Source organism: Erigeron canadensis, unplaced genomic scaffold, assembly GCF_010389155.1.
Source record: "Erigeron canadensis isolate Cc75 unplaced genomic scaffold, C_canadensis_v1 Conyza_canadensis_unscaffolded:13, whole genome shotgun sequence".
NCBI lineage: Eukaryota > Viridiplantae > Streptophyta > Magnoliopsida > Asterales > Asteraceae > Erigeron > Erigeron canadensis.
The window spans coordinates 23,313-28,670 of record NW_025215526.1 but is presented as its reverse complement, the minus strand read 5'-3'; the positions used below and the strand labels follow the sequence as shown (position 1 = coordinate 28,670).

The window sequence follows — 5,358 nt, the reverse complement described above, 5'->3', positions numbered from 1 at the left end:
GTTTGGGTTAAATGTGATAATAGATTTTATGATTTGCCGCCTATAGCAACCCGGATCATTCGGGTCCATAAGGCAAGTTGGTACTGTTTAACTTCAAGTTATGCATTTTTCACTATGGAAACCATTATCTTTTTGTCTTGCTTTATCTTGGACAAGCAGCCCAAAAAGTCAAATGGGTCTGGTCAAATGAAATCCAAGAAGAATTTGAAGATGATGGGTCAGTTGGTAAGTACCAAGATGATATATTTGTGTCACAAGAATCTATTCCTGATATACAAGAATCATATACAAACTTTTTGGCTATAATCCTAAATACAAGTCAACAGAAAAAGTTGACCTTTTGAGATCAGATGAATATTCTCATATATCTGATCATCTTCCTAAGGTATGTCTGATTTTGTGGATTTGGGCTTTTTTCATTTGTTCAAATAGTTCATTATTGGGAAACTTGTAGTTTTAGCTTAACAGAAATAACTGCAAATTTGACAAATCATGTACTTCATGGTGGTGCAAGTGAAAATACAATGGAATATGATATAAAAACTAGAATTATGGATTATATGAACATTTCTAAGAATGAATATGAGCTTGTTTTACTGTTAGTAGAGGGTCTGCATTTAAGCTTTTAGCCGAATCCTATCCGTTTGATACCAATAAGAATTTGTTAACAATGTTTGATCATGAAAGTCAATCTGTGAATTGGATGGGTCAATGTGCTAAAGAGAAAGGGGCTAAAGTTCAAACTGCTTGGTTTAAATGGCCAACTATTAGTCTTTGTTCAAATGATTTGAGAAAACTAATTATGTCGAAAAAGAGAAAGAAGAAGAAGGGATTGGGTACGGGCCTTTTTGTTTTTCCGGTTCAGTCTAGGGTCACTGGTGCGAAGTATTCGTACCAATGGATGTCTTTGGCTCAGCAGAACAATTGGCATGTTTTGTTGGATGCAGGGGCATTGGGCCCAAAAGATATGGATTCCTTAGGGTTGTCTTTGTTTCGACCTGATTTTATTATCACGTCGTTTTATAGAGTATTTGGGTATGACCCGAGTGGATTTGGATGCCTTCTGATCAAGAAGTCTGTGATTGGAAGTCTGCGCAACAAGCCGGGTCATACTGGATCTGGGATAGTCAAGATTAGTCCTGTTTTTTCTTTATACCTTAGTGATTCCTTTAATGGGATTCAAGAAAATGAAGATGGAAATGGTGAAGTACCGGAAATCAGCCAGGCCCAAAGTTGCCTGCTTTTTCCGGAGTTTACAATTCTGATCAAGTGAAAGAAGTGTTTGATACGGAGATGGATAATGATAAAGACTCTGATTTTGAAGAAAGTGGGAGCATTTCGGTTGGAGAGGTGATCAAGAGTCCAGGATTTAGTGAAGATGAGTCTTCTGATAACTCGTTATACATTGATTTGGGTCAAAGCCCGTTGGGTTCTGATAATCTTGACAGCTCAATCTCACCTGTTCCACCGGGTTGGTTTAGTAGCACGAACAAGAATAAGCACCTTACTTCTAAGAAAGCAACCTCAAAGATCACAAATAGTCCTACAGATTTGTTGAATTCTCAAGAATTGGATCTATCAAATGGTCACCACATTCAAGAGATTGAAGAAGTAACTGAATCCAAAATAACCACCTTAAATTTAGAGAGTGCCATACGAAGAGAAACAGAAGGCGAGTTTAGATTATGGGAAATAGAGAAGGGAATAGATTTTTGGGTGATAAAGAGGTTCTTTTCTTGGACGCAAAAGTTGAAGACGACGATTATATGATCGATGAAGGCTATGAAAGCCCTCAAGAATCAAGCAGACGAGAACCAGAGATATCATGTCGGCATCTTGATCATGTAGACATGTTAGGCCTTAACAAGACAACTCTTCGATTAAGGCTGCTGGTAACTTGGCTCGTGACTTCACTGCTGCAGTTAAGAATTCAATCAAATGATCAAGTTAACACGCCACTTGTTCATATTTACGGTCCAAAAATCAAACTTGAAAGGGGGAATTCAGTGGCATTTAATGTCCGAGACAAAAACAAACGGTTAATCAATCCTGAAACCGTACAGAAGTTAGCAGAGACAAATGGGATCTCTCTTGGTATCGGATACTTAAGCCATATACGAATGGAGGGTACAGGAGACGACCATAAGAGCAGAGTGATTCGGGTTGAGGTGGTGACAGCTTCTTTGGGATTTTTAACCAATTTTAGTGATGTATATAGATTATGGGCATTTGTTGCAAAGTTTCTAAATCCAGGTTTCATTAATAGTGGACTATCAACTGTTGTTGAAGATGAATAAAGCTTAGATATATTGTATCTTTGTGAATTCTGATTGTGATTTTGTTTGGTGATTTTGTTTTTTATGTGGACATTTAGTGTTTTAGTTAATATCATAGTAATTTTTTGTAGTCAGAAATGTTGTTTTCAAAAACTTAAAGTTCTTGATCATAATGAAACTTAGTATTTGACAATTAATTAGTTTTAGTCTTTTAAACCTTTTGTGTTACCTTGTCATGTTCAAAAATTTTGTGTTATTATTGTTTCTGGTCTATAAGCAGCATTGGATTTGTTTTGATATTTGTTTAATTTCCTGATTACTTACCAACCAAACTTTATGGTTTCAACTGTTTATGGTAATAAAAGTACCTTTTATTGCATAATGCAAAGAAATCTACCAAGTTATTGGCGACATGTTTTGAAGACTTATGTTGGTGGTAACGTGGTAAAGATGGTAAATACATACCAAAGCATGGATTTGGAATAGAAGGTGATGATAAATTTAGAAATCAGAAAGGTGATAAGAGTTACGCCAGAGTTAAAAAAAAAAAATGTCCAGGAAAAATCTCTTCCCCGTTTACATCAAATTCCTAATACAACATTACAACTGGATGCATTAATCACTTATAGTAATGATAATAACTTACCACACCTCAACCTTTTATTTGAAGTGTCACCTTTGAATAGAAACAAACCATTCACTGTTAAATAGTGAGTTCCTAATTCGACAAGGTATAGTCAGTTGTCCAAACTGCATAGAAAAAACCTCACTAGTCGCCCACTAATAACTAGGGATTCAAAGAGTATAAATTTATACTCGTATATTACAAGCTTTATTGTGTATTGTCTCAAAATATTTGAACTATGGATCATTAGTGTATTGGTTTACCATATACAATTTAAAAAGGTATGGATTTTGGGATGTATATGGAGCAATTCGACTATCCCCAATTTGTAAGGCCTAAATTTTGAATACGCAGGCAAGTGTTTGTTTGAAAGTCAGCCCAATCACATAGCCCAATTATAGTCAAAAATGGAATGATTGATCCTCTTAATTAATTAGCCTAAAATCTTTTTAATTTATTGGATGATGATATATGAAAATTCAAGAGGGGAGATTTGAAAAGAGATTAAGTAGAATACACTTGTCATATTCATAAGGTTTTGAGAGGATATTTAGGCTAATGTTTTACATGGATCACTCATTTTCCCTAAAGAAAACATCTTCCTTTATTGTAAGTTACATGGAAAAAATGTTTAAATATCTGAAATGTTCTTCATTATCTATAACTAGCTAATCAAGTCTGGTTTAACCAAAAAGTTTAACTATAATTTTAAAAGCAAAAAAAGAATCTTAAAAAAATTTATATAATTTTTGTTATTGATATATTATAACTCGGTTTAAATATATTAAATTGACTAACACAATAATTAATATATATATATATATAAGTACCTATCGTATAAACAAAACATAAAAAATATTTCATGATATTATATAAAAAATAATTTGTTTTGTTTCTAATAGAAAACAAATACTTAAAATAAACATTTATCGGGCTATTTATTTTTAAAATATTGCTAATTAAAATATGACATAATAAATAGAATAAAAACCTTTTGGAAAAAATTTTAGACATGTCACATCATAATTTTTTCTAAAAATAGTTCAAGAAGACAACTCTTCTATTATCATATGTAAAGATATGTAATATTTTCACCTAGCACTCTTTAAATATTTTCACATACTATCTTCTAACATTAATGAATAAATTACACTATCAATCTTTACAATATCTCCATAAACCGCATTAAATCAACTACTTGTATATCAATTATCTAGAGCACTCGACGTCGCTATCACCACCAATAGTCGCACTCACCACCATATTGTCGCCGCCACGACCACTTCCGCATTATGCGGGTACAGAGCAAGTTTTTCTTTAACCAATGTTGCGTTTATATCAATGTTTTAAATACTGGTATTTTAGTTGTACCAGTGTGACACTCGGTACTGGTATGATTATTTATATATTTTATTTTAATTATATTATAAAAATGCTACAAAATTTGCTAAATTTTAACGAAAATAGTCAATATACAATTACAATCTACTTAAAAATAATACCAAATAATTATATCATAACAAAATATAAGTGTTAAAGTTTACTAACAACAAAAAAAACTTAAATTATCATTAAAAAATTATTTAAAAATTCAAAAAAATGAAAAAACCAGTTCAACAATATCGAAGGTATGACATTAATTGATCCGCTGGTGGAAGATAGTCTGGACGACAATGTGTTTGAGCATATAAAGAATGTTTGTTTTGAATGTGTATTAACGGAAGCAGTTCACCAAATCGATTACCAACATATAAAGGCATTGGCTGAGAGATGGACCAGTCGTGTCTGAAAGTTGGCTAGCTTACAAAGGCTAATGATCCTGGTATGTGCCTAAAAAGTTTGGGGTTCACACTAGGCAACCCGGTAGAGTTAAAATGTGGTAAATTTAAGATTTCTACGTTAGTAGAACAAATGAGCATTCCGTAAGGTAATACCATTGATGAGGCATGCCAACAAATAGCTAAATTCAATGTTCTAGAATGAGCAAATAACTAACTAGCAAAAACATTGATTCTAGCTCTTCGTTGGCTAGCCTCATCATTGGTATTATCCAACAGGGTGCTCATTTGTTCTACTAATGTAGGTATCTTGATTTTACCAACTTTTGACTTTGTTGGGTTGTCTAATGTAAACCTAAAAGTGTTTATGCTTCCATACACTAGGATCATTAGTATTTGTAAGTCAACTACAAAGCACAATTGGTTCATTTATCGGTAAACCCCATAAAACTTGCACATCTTGTAATGTGATAGTGGCTTCGCCAGTTGGAAATTGTAATGTATGCGTTTTTGGACGCCAACCAATGCCTGATAACTTGATGATTGAATTGGTGAACCGATGTCGTGAATACACCTTCAAAACCAACATTCTTCACATGCTCCAACACCTTGTTGTGTAGACTATCTGCTACCAATGAATCACTTAATCTTGAGTCACACCTTCTAACTTGTAGTTAGT

The 5,358-nt window shown here is 33.3% G+C and overlaps 1 pseudogene; it reads left to right on the top strand.

Annotated features, from left to right (window-relative positions):
* The first annotated feature begins 670 nt into the window (after positions 1 to 670).
* On the top strand, positions 671 to 2,324 carry LOC122584230 (annotated as a pseudogene).
* Positions 2,325 to 5,358: the final 3,034 nt, after the last annotated feature.